Here is a 15,462-nt window from a genome sequence, read left to right as displayed (position 1 = left end):
AAATACCTTAAAGGGACATTAAACCCAAATTTTTTTCTTTCATGATTCAGATAGAGAATACCATTTTAAACATCTTTCTAATTTACTTCAATTATATAATTTGCTTTATTCTCTTAATATTCTTTCCTAAAAAGCATATCTAGATAGGCTCAGTTGCTTCTGATTGGTGGCTGCACATAGATGCCTCATGTGATTGGCTCACCAATGTGCATTGCTATTTTTTAAACAAAGGATATCTAAAGATTGCACCAAATTAGATAATAGAAGTAATTTGGAATGTTGTTTAAAATTGTATTCTCTATCTGAATCATGAAATAATTTTTTTGTGTTTAATGGCCCTTTAAGGTTAGCACTGAAGGTTTAACTCCAGTCAGTATTTTTTTTTTTTTTTTCATTTTCAATATGTTTATTAGTTTGAACATTAGTGTACATAAGAAGAAGATAGTAAACTTAGTACTGTTACAATTCTTAGATAAACAGATACAAATATACAGGTTTACAATCGTTCATTGAATATATGGATTTAAACAAAATAAAAGCAAATTCTCAATAATAGATGAGGCATCTGGTATTGATATGCACTGTGAGGTTAAACAGTATTTCACATTAAGTCCAGATGCAGTACATAATTATTATTTCTAAAACAATTTGAATATAAAAGAAACCTAGACAGAGGTTAGTTTTTTTTATTATTTGCGACCTTTATTAAAGTCAATGGGAAGACGAAGTCCTGAAGTTATCACGCATCAGCTTTTGCTTGCACGCCGACATTTTACTTTCAACTTGTAATCATTGAAAGTTTACTTCTGGCAGTATTTGCACTCAAGCAAAAGTTTGAATTACTGCGCCACTTGTAATCTGGCCCTATATCTTTTCTTACTCTTTGTTGTTTGAGTTGGTTTCACAGGCTTCTATTGATAAATGTATATAGTCTGACCATAAGGCAGTGGCTATTAGAATAGCATTGAGATTTGTATTAAATCTTCTCTACCCTGGGTGCTAAGAGACTCTCTTCTGGCTGATCACCTTCTGCCCGATGATGAAAGAGAAGTTAGAGATATACTTTTGGCAAATGATAACAATGAAACAGGAATAGATCTCCTATTGTCATTTTCACTTCATGCTTTCTAAAAAGGCTTCTATTTTAAATTAGTATCTTATATAAAAAAGTTGAGACCCTGGGGGTTTTTATATTGTAAACTCTTTACTATAGACAATGCTTTGAAGGATTCTGCTAGCTTGTCCTTGCTTGCTGATTATAATGCACTGATTTAGCTGATTTAGAAACACTGAAGGTTCAAAAGTCCCTGACTCAATTAAAACAATGTTTTTCTTTTAATAAAAGGAATATAGCTGATAAACTCTTAGGGTTAGATTTATGAAGCAGCGGATGCTGCTTCCGACCCACTCCGCTTTAGGTCCACCTGTAGCGGAAGTTAAGAAGCAGCTTTTGTAAGACCGGTTCTCCTTAATTCGTCTGCCACCTCTGGGGCAGCAGACGCTATCAGCCCGATCGGATACAATCAGGTTGATTGACACCCCCTTGCTAGTGGCCGATTGGCCGTGAATGTTCAGAATGCGGCATTGCTCAAGCTGTCGGCATTTATCGATGTGCGGCGGACTTGATCCACTATAGTGGATCATGTCCGCTCGCACTATAATAAATTCGCCCCATAGACTCTAAGCTCTGGCAGAGGGTGGAGGCCAAAATAATCCAGTATATTAGATGTAAGGGGAAAAAAATATGTGCACCCAAAATATAGTTACTTTGGTTGCTCCTCTTCTTGTAGGTTTATTTAAAGGAACAGTGTACTCCAGAATTGTTATTATTTGAAAAGATACATGATTCCTTTTATTATCCATTCCTCAGTTTTGCATAACCAACATGGCTATATTAATATACTTTTAACCTCTATGGTAACCTTGTATCTAAGCCTCTGAAAACGGCCCCCTTATTTAAATTCTTTTGACAGGCATCCATTTTAGCCCCATGATTTGAAACAAACATTTAGGAAAAAAAATCATCCATTCTTGGAAAAAAATTGAAAATTACTTTCTTCTTTGTCAATGTATGAAATTTTGTGGATGGGCCGGATAGCTTAATTTAAAATATCAATTCCGCCCAAAATTATTTATATTTTTAGACGCTTTTTTACCAGAGTGCTATAAAGATCAAGTCATAGATCAATCTTTATATCTGAAACTCACATAAGCCTTCTAAAATCCTATGTTACCCAACAAGAGAATTTACTGAGAAGCAGCTCAGTTGACTATTTTTACTGAAACCCCACAATTGGAGTGCACTAGGTGGAGAGGAATGTAGCAAGCCTTGCTACCAGCTCGTATGTATCTGGAAGATTTACTATGGTTACCCGCACACTGTGTACCCATATCCTATTTTTCTAACAATAGCATTCAGGATTGTCTTAACGGATGGAAAATGTTGAGACATGAACAGATGCATCCCTCTTCACTACATTGTATTAGTGGTTTATTGCATGGAGTTTCAGATGCTCATATACTGTACATACCTGGGACCAACTTGGGATATTAGTAATTGATGATTTATAGTTTTTTTTTTTTTTTAAATAGTTCCATATCCTAATTTCCTGCTACAAAAGCAGATATTAGTGAAATACAGATTTTAATTCTTCAGAGCTACATCCTGTTATACCATGGGAAGCTAGATTGAGGGATAGTATCCAGTTGTACAAACCTTACCAGATCATTATTCCTTCTTGCACAGCAGATAGTAATACAAACATTTGTAACAGAGTGGATGTTCCAGGGGGGGTAGACAAAATAAGAAGTGATATACAACAATTGGAGGATTGGACAAATAAGTGGGATCTAAAGTTTAACACAGCAAAGTGTAAAATAATGCATTTAGGGAAGTAAAATCCAAATGTTAATTACAGACTCAATGACACTTTACTGACTGTTACAAATAGGGAAGAGGACTTGGGAATTATTATTTCAGATGATTTAAAACTTTGTAAACAATGTAGTACTGCAGTGGGTAAGGCCAGCAGAATGCTTGGATGTATTGGTAGAGGTATTTGCAGCAGAAATAGTAAGGTTCTTATGCCCCTTTATAGATCATTAGTTAGGCCTCATCTTGAGTATTGTGTGCAGTTCTGGAGGCCATATCGTCAGAAGGATATTAACAAACTTGAATCTGTGCAAAGGAGGGCTACCAAAATGGTACATGGTCTAAAAAATAAAACTTTCCAGGATAGGCTCAATGACCTACATATGTATAGCTTAAAGGAGAGAAGGGAAATAGGTGATATGATAGCAATTTTCAAGTATGTTAAAGGGCTTAGTAAAACTGGAGCTGTGGGTATTTTACATAAAATGGAAAATTCAAGAACAAGGGGTCATGATTTCAAGCTGAAGGGTAGTAGATTCAGGAGTTATTTGAGGAATCACTTCTTTAAAGAAAAAGTGATTGATTTATAGAATAAACTTCCTCAAGAGGTAGTAATGACAACACTGTGGGGGACTTTAAAAATATATGGGACAAGCATAAGGCTATCCTACAAACTAGGTAAGTTTATACTTTTAGGTAATATCTGCCAGACTTGCTGGGCCTATGGCTCTTATCTGCCATCAATATTTATGTTTCTATGTTTCCTAATTAACTATTCAAATTTTGTGAAATCACATTATATTTGTCAGTAAGAAAGTTATCTCTCATTGGAACTGTCACTGGCAACTTGGCATAAAGCTGTGGTTTATATTAAAAAAAACTATTTACTGTGTGACACTATATGAGCTGTATTATAAAATACTAGTTAGGTGGCATTTAGTTTCATAAGCAAACCATAACATTTTCTCTTTTAAGACTTAGAAATGCTGGTAAAAATGCAGTTCAATTGGTTCACTTCTACATATATGGTAGGTTTGTCCCAGCATTAAACCCTACAGTTGCTACTACAGTCCTATTATATCATAACCTTAGTGGATTAAAGCCTGAGCAGAGATCACTTATTGCAATTCTCCTAGTATATTCATACTTTGCTTGGTACTATTATTTTGACCTGGATGCACTGGGATGAGATAATGAAGGCAGACTCACTTTCTTAATCCCACTACTAGCAGGGCTGAATTGTTCTTTGGGTAGAGAGCATGGGGTACAGTGGGAATGCTATGCCTTTTCTGTCTCCTATCTCCTGCTCTTTTATTGCTCTCATCCTTTTATTCTTTTTTTCACTTGAGGTTTAGTTGTATACCTAGTCTGGTCTATTAATAACAAATTAAGTTACACCACCCCTGTTGTGTGACTAGTTTAGCTCCTTCTGTTCATTTCCCAAAATTTTACTATTACAGGTAAGATCTTTGGGTCTACAATATGTTTGGGTCATAGTGCCCTATCTATGCATAATTATTAACGTCATCACAGGATTTTTGAATTTTTTTCTTCTCTCTTTAGGGAAAGTATGTTAGTTGAATGTTTTCTAGCCTAATAATGTGCACCTTTTTATTTAAAAATGTTTATTACTAGATGCTCTATGTATTACATCTAGTTTATTGTTTTGCCTAATCTCTTTTTCTTCACTGTTCCTAATATGTTGTGTTTTTCTTTTTTTAATATATTAATCTCTGTAGCTAGAATTGCTTTTCAACGTGTCATGGAATAACCTGTGTATGGGGATGATCTCCATTGTACATTTCATATATAAATAAAGATATATCTTTAAAAAAAAAAAAGACTCCTTTAGAAACTCTTTACGGGGCACATTTTATTACTTTGTCCTGCAGTAATATTATCATAAACTGAAAACTTGCTAGCCTTCTGTTAGCATCTGGTGGAAAAGAAATTTTGAAATAAGGTGAAAATAAAGCTGAGTAAAACTATATAAAGGTAACCATGCATTATCACCTGCAAAACCAAATTATCTGAAACTGTGTCGAAATATCTGAAAAGGGTAAAGAACAGCCTTGTCATGAGATGCAGGACATATGCAGGACACAGCAATGATGGTACAACTCTATTTTATTACAGAGCATAGCAATACACATCCAGACAGGTTGATGGTACTAAACTAACTGCGACACAGACACCGGACCTAAGCCCCGCCCACATGCTAGTGACATCACATCCTGCTATCATCACATCTTCCCCTTTTTCAAAGACAAAGCATACATTCGCATATATTAAATAACAAGGTACACCAACAGGGTATACAACAACATTTTGTTTTAGAACATTATAAAAACAGATAGATTAGAAAACATGAACAAATAAATTACATCCTGACTTGGACATCGGGGTAGACTACCCTAGTCCACAGTGACCATGGGATTATTCTGCCCATACTTCCGGTCACTGTTCTAGCTAAAGTCAGTCCCTGTATCGGGCCGGAAGCCTCACCACTCTTCCGCTTGATGTAACTTTGCATGAACTGTCCTCTGATACAGAAGATGGTGAACAAGAGTCTGCTGGAGGCAAAGATATATCCCCGCTATGATCTTGCTGAGGGGAAGGCACCTCTCTTAGAACAGGGGATCCCACCGGCGGTGGTACTGAGGTATCCGGTTCCAGACTCTCAGGTGCAGGCTGAAGATGTCTTCGGTTACGGCGTGTAACCGTCCCTCCCTCTGTAAGGACTGTGTAAGACCTTGGTTCTGGAGAGCGGCCCACTACCGTAGCAGGCGTCTTCCATTTCTTCTCATCATCCAGTTTAATTCTGACACTTTGGCCCGCTTTCAGTTCCTGTAAAGGCCTGACAGAATGTCTCCTGTCGTAGAAGAAACGATAACCCTTTTTGGCCTCTTCATCCCTCCTAAGGACTTCGTCCCGAGGAACAGGGCCAGGCGGCTTGAAGACACCCACTGAGGGTAAAGTGGTGCGAATCTGGCGTCCTAGCATCAGCTGTGCCGGGCTAAACCCGGTGGCTTGAATGGGCGTCGCCCTGTATGACAAGAGGGCTAGGTACGGTTCAGATTGCTTTAGAATGAATTTTGTTGTTTGAACTGCCCTTTCAGCCATTCCGTTGGCCTGCGGATAATGTGGACTTGACGTGGAATGTACAAAATCATATTCCCTGCTGAAAGCACTGAACTCTGTAGAAGCGAACTGCATGCCATTATCACTCACCAGCTCCATTGGAATGCCCCAGCGGGCGAACAAGCTCTTCAGGCGAATGATAACGGCCTGACTTGTGATATCATTCAGGGGTGCTATTTCCAAATACCTGGAATAGTAGTCGATAACAACAAGAAACTTTTTCCCGTGCAGTTCGCACAAATCAGCAGCTATTTTCTGCCACGGCCCCGCAGGCAGCGGAGTAGACATTAAGGGCTCCCTTCTCTGAGTAGGCCGGCGTTCCCGGCAAAAGGCACATTTAGACACGTGATTTGCAATGTCGGAGCTGATCCCGGGCCACCACACAGCCGTAGCTGCTCTTTCTCTGCACTTTGTAATGCCTAAGTGGCCATCGTGAATCCTGTTGCAAAGGAGGGCTACCAAAATGGTACATGGTCTAAAAAATAAAACTTTCCAGGATAGGCTCAATGACCTACATATGTATAGCTTAAAGGAGAGAAGGGAAATAGGTGATATGATAGCAATTTTCAAGTATGTTAAAGGGCTTAGTAAAACTGGAGCTGTGGGTATTTTACATAAAATGGAAAATTCAAGAACAAGGGGTCATGATTTCAAGCTGAAGGGTAGTAGATTCAGGAGTTATTTGAGGAATCACTTCTTTAAAGAAAAAGTGATTGATTTATAGAATAAACTTCCTCAAGAGGTAGTAATGACAACACTGTGGGGGACTTTAAAAATATATGGGACAAGCATAAGGCTATCCTACAAACTAGGTAAGTTTATACTTTTAGGTAATATCTGCCAGACTTGCTGGGCCTATGGCTCTTATCTGCCATCAATATTTATGTTTCTATGTTTCCTAATTAACTATTCAAATTTTGTGAAATCACATTATATTTGTCAGTAAGAAAGTTATCTCTCATTGGAACTGTCACTGGCAACTTGGCATAAAGCTGTGGTTTATATTAAAAAAAACTATTTACTGTGTGACACTATATGAGCTGTATTATAAAATACTAGTTAGGTGGCATTTAGTTTCATAAGCAAACCATAACATTTTCTCTTTTAAGACTTAGAAATGCTGGTAAAAATGCAGTTCAATTGGTTCACTTCTACATATATGGTAGGTTTGTCCCAGCATTAAACCCTACAGTTGCTACTACAGTCCTATTATATCATAACCTTAGTGGATTAAAGCCTGAGCAGAGATCACTTATTGCAATTCTCCTAGTATATTCATACTTTGCTTGGTACTATTATTTTGACCTGGATGCACTGGGATGAGATAATGAAGGCAGACTCACTTTCTTAATCCCACTACTAGCAGGGCTGAATTGTTCTTTGGGTAGAGAGCATGGGGTACAGTGGGAATGCTATGCCTTTTCTGTCTCCTATCTCCTGCTCTTTTATTGTTCTCATCCTTTTATTCTTTTTTTCACTTGAGGTTTAGTTGTATACCTAGTCTGGTCTATTAATAACAAATTAAGTTACACCACCCCTGTTGTGTGACTAGTTTAGCTCCTTCTGTTCATTTCCCAAAATTTTACTATTACAGGTAAGATCTTTGGGTCTACAATATGTTTGGGTCATAGTGCCCTATCTATGCATAATTATTAACGTCATCACAGGATTTTTGAATTTTTTTCTTCTCTCTTTAGGGAAAGTATGTTAGTTGAATGTTTTCTAGCCTAATAATGTGCACCTTTTTATTTAAAAATGTTTATTACTAGATGCTCTATGTATTACATCTAGTTTATTGTTTTGCCTAATCTCTTTTTCTTCACTGTTCCTAATATGTTGTGTTTTTCTTTTTTTAATATATTAATCTCTGTAGCTAGAATTGCTTTTCAACGTGTCATGGAATAACCTGTGTATGGGGATGATCTCCATTGTACATTTCATATATAAATAAAGATATATCTTTAAAAAAAAAAAAGACTCCTTTAGAAACTCTTTACGGGGCACATTTTATTACTTTGTCCTGCAGTAATATTATCATAAACTGAAAACTTGCTAGCCTTCTGTTAGCATCTGGTGGAAAAGAAATTTTGAAATAAGGTGAAAATAAAGCTGAGTAAAACTATATAAAGGTAACCATGCATTATCACCTGCAAAACCAAATTATCTGAAACTGTGTCGAAATATCTGAAAAGGGTAAAGAACAGCCTTGTCATGAGATGCAGGACATATGCAGGACACAGCAATGATGGTACAACTCTATTTTATTACAGAGCATAGCAATACACATCCAGACAGGTTGATGGTACTAAACTAACTGCGACACAGACACCGGACCTAAGCCCCGCCCACATGCTAGTGACATCACATCCTGCTATCATCACATCTTCCCCTTTTTCAAAGACAAAGCATACATTCGCATATATTAAATAACAAGGTACACCAACAGGGTATACAACAACATTTTGTTTTAGAACATTATAAAAACAGATAGATTAGAAAACATGAACAAATAAATTACATCCTGACTTGGACATCGGGGTAGACTACCCTAGTCCACAGTGACCATGGGATTATTCTGCCCATACTTCCGGTCACTGTTCTAGCTAAAGTCAGTCCCTGTATCGGGCCGGAAGCCTCACCACTCTTCCGCTTGATGTAACTTTGCATGAACTGTCCTCTGATACAGAAGATGGTGAACAAGAGTCTGCTGGAGGCAAAGATATATCCCCGCTATGATCTTGCTGAGGGGAAGGCACCTCTCTTAGAACAGGGGATCCCACCGGCGGTGGTACTGAGGTATCCGGTTCCAGACTCTCAGGTGCAGGCTGAAGATGTCTTCGGTTACGGCGTGTAACCGTCCCTCCCTCTGTAAGGACTGTGTAAGACCTTGGTTCTGGAGAGCGGCCCACTACCGTAGCAGGCGTCTTCCATTTCTTCTCATCATCCAGTTTAATTCTGACACTTTGGCCCGCTTTCAGTTCCTGTAAAGGCCTGACAGAATGTCTCCTGTCGTAGAAGAAACGATAACCCTTTTTGGCCTCTTCATCCCTCCTAAGGACTTCGTCCCGAGGAACAGGGCCAGGCGGCTTGAAGACACCCACTGAGGGTAAAGTGGTGCGAATCTGGCGTCCTAGCATCAGCTGTGCCGGGCTAAACCCGGTGGCTTGAATGGGCGTCGCCCTGTATGACAAGAGGGCTAGGTACGGTTCAGATTGCTTTAGAATGAATTTTGTTGTTTGAACTGCCCTTTCAGCCATTCCGTTGGCCTGCGGATAATGTGGACTTGACGTGGAATGTACAAAATCATATTCCCTGCTGAAAGCACTGAACTCTGTAGAAGCGAACTGCATGCCATTATCACTCACCAGCTCCATTGGAATGCCCCAGCGGGCGAACAAGCTCTTCAGGCGAATGATAACGGCCTGACTTGTGATATCATTCAGGGGTGCTATTTCCAAATACCTGGAATAGTAGTCGATAACAACAAGAAACTTTTTCCCGTGCAGTTCGCACAAATCAGCAGCTATTTTCTGCCACGGCCCCGCAGGCAGCGGAGTAGACATTAAGGGCTCCCTTCTCTGAGTAGGCCGGCGTTCCCGGCAAAAGGCACATTTAGACACGTGATTTGCAATGTCGGAGCTGATCCCGGGCCACCACACAGCCGTAGCTGCTCTTTCTCTGCACTTTGTAATGCCTAAGTGGCCATCGTGAATCCTGTTTAACATCTCCTTCCTCATGCTGACAGGAATTACAATACGGTCTTGGAACAGCACCAACCCCTCCAGCTCCGTGAGCTGCGACCTCTCTGGCTGGTAAGCATTTAAAGACATCCAGGCTGCCCGGCTCTCGGGCCAGCCATCTCTTATGTACCTTATAACTTCTTGCAGATCTGTGTCCAAATATGTCTCTTTCTTTATCTCTTCCAGTTTCCTTGAAGAAATGGACTTAGAGGCCAGAACTGAATCAACATACACTTTTACATCCGACTCTGTGGAGGATTCTTCAGCAGCAGCCAGCGGGAGCCTGGACAGTGTATCCGCCACAACCAGCTGCTTCCCCGGCACATGCACTGCCTGAACATTGAACCTGAGTAGTCTCATTAAAAGTCTCTGGCATCTCAAGGGTGTTTTGTCGATGTCATAAGAATTGATAAGAGGGACTAGCGGTTTGTGGTCAGTTTCCAGACTAAATTTCTCCAAACCCACTAGATAACGCTGAAAGCGCTCACAGGCCCAAACTGCAGCCAGGCACTCTTTCTCAATTTGAGCGTATTTTGACTCCGCAGCCGTCAGTGTGCGGGAACAGTAGGCGATGGGCTGTAGTTTGTTGTCATTCAGCTGCAGGAGTGTAGCCCCCAACCCATAACTGCTTGCATCAGCACTAACCACAGTCTTTTTTGAAGGGTCGTAGAACCCCAGCACTGGGGCAGACCCCAGCAGGGACTTAGCATGCAGGAACGCTTTTTCTTGTGAGGGTCCCCAGACCCAGGCAACATCTTTCTTAAGCAACTCTGTGATAGGGTGCAAAACTGTAGATAAATCTGGAAGAAACTTGCCCAGGTAATTTACAAGGCCCAATATCTGTCTCAGCTCATGTACATCAGAAGGGCTTTTCATCTGTTCGATAGCCCGAATTTTCTCGGGGTCCGGCTTGATGCCATCCCCGTTGATGATATGCCCAAAGTAGCATAATTCAGTTTTCCTAAAATGACATTTTTCTTTATTCAGCTTCAGCCCAGACTCTTTGATAGCCTGCAGCACACAACTCAAACGCTGATCATGCTCCTCCACTGTAGACCCATACACTAGAATGTCGTCCATGACGACTGCTGTGCCCACGTGGCCACTCAGGAGAGAACTCATTTCCCTCTGAAAGATCTCAGGAGCGGAGGATATCCCAAAGGGAAGTCTGCAGAAACAGAACCGACCTACCGGAGTGATAAAGGTAGTCAGTTTGCGGCACTTTGGATCCAGGGGGATCTGCCAAAAGCCGCTAGAAGCGTCTAATGTGGAAAAGAACTTCGCCCCAGCCAACTTCGGGGCTATATCTTCCAGTGTCGGCAGCACAAATCTCTCCCTCTTCACTGCCTCATTCAACCTTTTCAGGTCCACACAGATGCGCACCTTTCCGTTTTTCTTTGCAACTGGAACAATGGGGGCACACCAATCAGTTGCTTCAACAACCTCTTCAATAACCCCCATAGACTTCATGCGCATGAGCTCTTTCTCCACTTGAGGCATGAGCGGGAACGGAATTCTACGAGGAGTAGAAATACTGTACGGGACTGCGTCACTTTTAAGTGCTATACGGACAGGTTTGCAGCTCAGTAGGCCCAACTCGCCAAACATATCTTCAGAGATCTCATTCACTCTGGCCACGAGGCCCAAGTCACAGGCTGCTTTTCTGCTCAATAAACTGTTAACACACTGACCTCGGATCACATGCACCCACATGGTGAACTTCCTTTGTTTGTACTCACAGCTGGCAAGAAATTTCCCCACACAATCAATGCGGCCACCAGGACTATGAACATTTGTAGTAACCTTCGCCAGCTGGGGCTGTCGAGGCAGTTTCATAAATTCAGCAAAAGACATTACAGTGATATCAGCTCCTGTGTCAATCTTAAAATCAACATTGGCTCCCATTACAGTAAAGGTAACTTTCCAATCTTCCTCTGAGCTTGTCCGTTCCACAACAGACCCCACAAAAGACACTTCCTGACCCTCCTGGTCACTGTCCACCTGCATCTCCTTAATGTATTCAGTTTTACACACCACTTCAAAATGGCCTATTCTGTTACATTTTCTGCATCTTTTATCTCTGGCCGGGCATATAGCACTCTGATCATGAGCCCGGTAGCACCGTGTGCATCGGCCATGTTGCGCCCATCCACTTCTAGGCCTTTCCAGTACTTTAGATCTACCGCTCACACTGTGCCTTTCACTAGTAATTTTCCTAGACTGTTGCACTTCATCCACAATACTCTCAGACCTCAGATCAGCACTTTGCTTTTTCACCAGTTCACTCTGGCGGGCCATCCTAATAGCCCCGTCTAACGTTAAATCAGGCTCTAACTGCAGCTTCAGGGAGACTTCAGCATCTGCAATTCCAATAACTATTCTGTCTCTGATTTGCTCTTCTTTAGCAACACCAAACTCACAGAATTCAGCTAATTCATACAGGCTGCGCACAAATGACTCCACAGATTCTCCCACACGCTGATTACGTTTGTGAAAACAAGCTCTCTCATGAATCACATTTCTTTTGGGCACAAAGTGGGCACTGAGTTTATCCATAACTATATCAAAGTTAACTTCGTCCCCTTCTTGGAAAGTAAAAGCATTGAACACTGGCTCTACATCTTTCCCCATAGAATATAAAAGAGAATTAACTTGTACTTCACCACTCTCCTTGTTCAGTTTGGATGCAATCCTGAAGCGCTGAAACCGCTGACGCCATGTGGGCCAAGCTGCAGGCTGAGAAAAGTCAAAAGGCTCAGGTGGGGTAAACTTTGACATCGTCATCATCAGAAACAGAAGCGTAGTCCAGAACTTCTGACACCATGTCATGAGATGCAGGACATATGCAGGACACAGCAATGATGGTACAACTCTATTTTATTACAAAGCATAGCAATACACATCCAGACAGGTTGATGGTACTAAACTAACTGCGACACAGACACCGGACCTAAGCCCCGCCCACATGCTAGTGACATCACATCCTGCTATCATCACAAGCCTCCAACTGGAAATGCCTGCGCACTTTAATGATAATCGTGCAATCTGAAGTAGACTATCCACATCCTCCTCCTCTATATTGGGACTGGAATTTCCAGGCCTGCGGTAAAATGAGATAGAAATTAGAAAACTCCATATAATTGTGTATTTCCAATTCTGAAATCTCTTTCTGCAAAAAAATAAATAGAAAGATAGTTTTCTATGTTTATGATTTTATAGCAAATATAACATATACTTAACCCCCTTATTTCTAAACATAAGAATGTAAACTTATTAACAAACTAATTCAGCTTTCCAGTGCCTGAGCCACCAGGCACCTCTTACCAGGTTTGTAGTAACAATAGATTCAACATAAAGTTTAAGCAACTATAACATAAAGCAGGCTAAAAAACAAACAAAAAAACAACACTTAGGGGCCGATTTATTATTGGTTCGACCGACATGATCCGCTCATTGCACTGCTTGCAGCTGCCCCCTGCAGATTTGCGGCCAATCTGCCAATCGTATAGGATCAGACGGATTGCAGACCGCAGCCTCAGGAGGAGTGGACCATTTATGGAGCAACGGTCTGCTTCATAACTGCTGTTTCCGGCGAGCATGAAGGCTCATGCGGAAACAGGGGCATCAGGGGTCATGTTATATAAATGTTTACATATCATTACATACTTCTTGTTTTGAAATAGAAAGCACTGCTGAGGCCTCAACAGCTCCAATTTACTTTATAGGCATTTAAACCATCTAATAAAAGCCTTATTTTTCAAAAGAAGAAATGCTATATGACAATGTGTAATTTGTGCATTGCTCTTTTGAATTCTTTTGTTTTTGTATTATGCCAGATTAAAACAGAAGACAGAATATTGGAGGAATAGTTTCATGAGAAAAATGTATTTGCTTTTAGCAACAGAAATGTGTAATTAAGTAAATGAAGCAGCTACTAAATGTTGTAGTAAAAGTGATGCAGACTTAAAAATTAATAGAATTGCAAACAATTGACTTTGCACTTATAAACACTAAGGTTACAGAAATAACTTTAAAAAAAATGTTTTATGACTTCAGACATAGTAAACTTTGAAATTAGCTGCAGAAAATAAACAAGTTACATTGAAAACAGGCTAATTAAACAGGTAATTTAATTGCAGCAATGGGGAACATTAGACCAGAGTCTAACAAGGTAAAAACAAAAGTCATCAGATGCAGAAGATGTAAGGACAAAGCTTCAAAACAGATGAGTTGAGATACACAACCTAAATTCTTAACGTGTACATTTTATGTAGTATAATCATTAGCAAGTGGATTGTTACTCAGGCCCTGAAATTCAAAGGTTCTTCAGCATAGAGAGAAATTGTAGTTCAGACTTCACAAAGGCTGAACTCGCTGAATTTTCAAAATAAAAAGGGCAGAACTCTCCAGAATGGCAAGATCTCTCTCATTTATGTATGAGAAAAGAGACAAGCCCAGTGCAATATAGCACTGCATGATATCAAAGTTTATTACACTTCGTGAGTTGTATTTTTTTATTACTAATAAGCATTTGAGCTTTGCACTCTCATTTGTGTATTAATACATTTAAATTTTAATCTAGCAGTTAATTTACACATTCTGATTATGTGCTGAAAGTTTCTGTGTTACTTTAATAACTTTCTCCATTGTAAACTGACAGTTTCAGAAAGTGGGATGCACAGCACAGTTCCCTGGGCTGAACAGAGGAGTTCCCAGCATATATCTGAAGATCTCTCACAAGTCTGTGAAATTGTCTAGGATTTTTAAACAAGTTGGCATCACTGGTTTGTCTCTCCAGCTGTATGCAGGTGAAGTTTGCTAAAAATTCATAATACATTTATTTTTACTAACAGAGTAATATATACTTAAATATAGATACAAGCAAGTTATAGTTAAATTGTAGTAACACATTTCAGTTTAATTTGATGCAAACTGATCCTTTGAGGCCTATTTATCAAAGGTCTGGCGGACCTGATCCGACAGTGCAGATCAGATCCGCCAGACCTCGCTGAATGCTGAGAGTAATACGCTCTCCGTATTCAGCATTGCACCAGCAGCTCTTGTGAGCTGCTGGTACAACGCCGCCCCCTGCAGACTTGCGGCCGTCAGCAGGGGGTGTCAATCAACCAGATCATACTCAATCGCGTTGAATTCCGGCGATGTCTGTCCGCCTGCTCAGAGCAGGTGGACAGGGTTATGGAGCGGCGGTCTTTAGACCGCTGCTTCATAACTGTTGTTTGATATCCTCTGCTGTTTTTTAGCAGAGGATATCAAGAGAAAGAAGCAAATTAAATAGTAGAAGTAAATTAGAACGTTGTTTAAAACTGCATGCTCTTTCTAAATCACAAAAGAGAAAATTTGGGTTTCATGTCCCTTTAAACTTAATGCTTTAAGAAGATGCAAACAAGCTTTAAACATCATAATATCAGTAAAGCTGTGATAAAGCAAGGGAAGTTCACTTCTGCCATACACAGGATACACCGCCTTCTTACACAGTGAATGAATAATACATAGGCTACCAGAGCAATCATACAGTGTTCAGGATTTACAGCAAACTTCTTTGCAAACCGCAGCATAACAAACTGCAGCACAAATACTTATGAAACTACAAGCTACTATATGAGCCCTCCTGGATACAAATAAACAGAAAAAAAATGCTCCTATGCACATGTCCTGATCCTAAATGCAGGTCCAAACCACACTGGGCTA

The sequence above is a fragment of the Bombina bombina genome, chromosome 6 (assembly GCF_027579735.1).
Source record: "Bombina bombina isolate aBomBom1 chromosome 6, aBomBom1.pri, whole genome shotgun sequence".
Lineage (NCBI taxonomy): Eukaryota > Metazoa > Chordata > Amphibia > Anura > Bombinatoridae > Bombina > Bombina bombina.
This window is presented reverse-complemented; position numbering follows the sequence as displayed.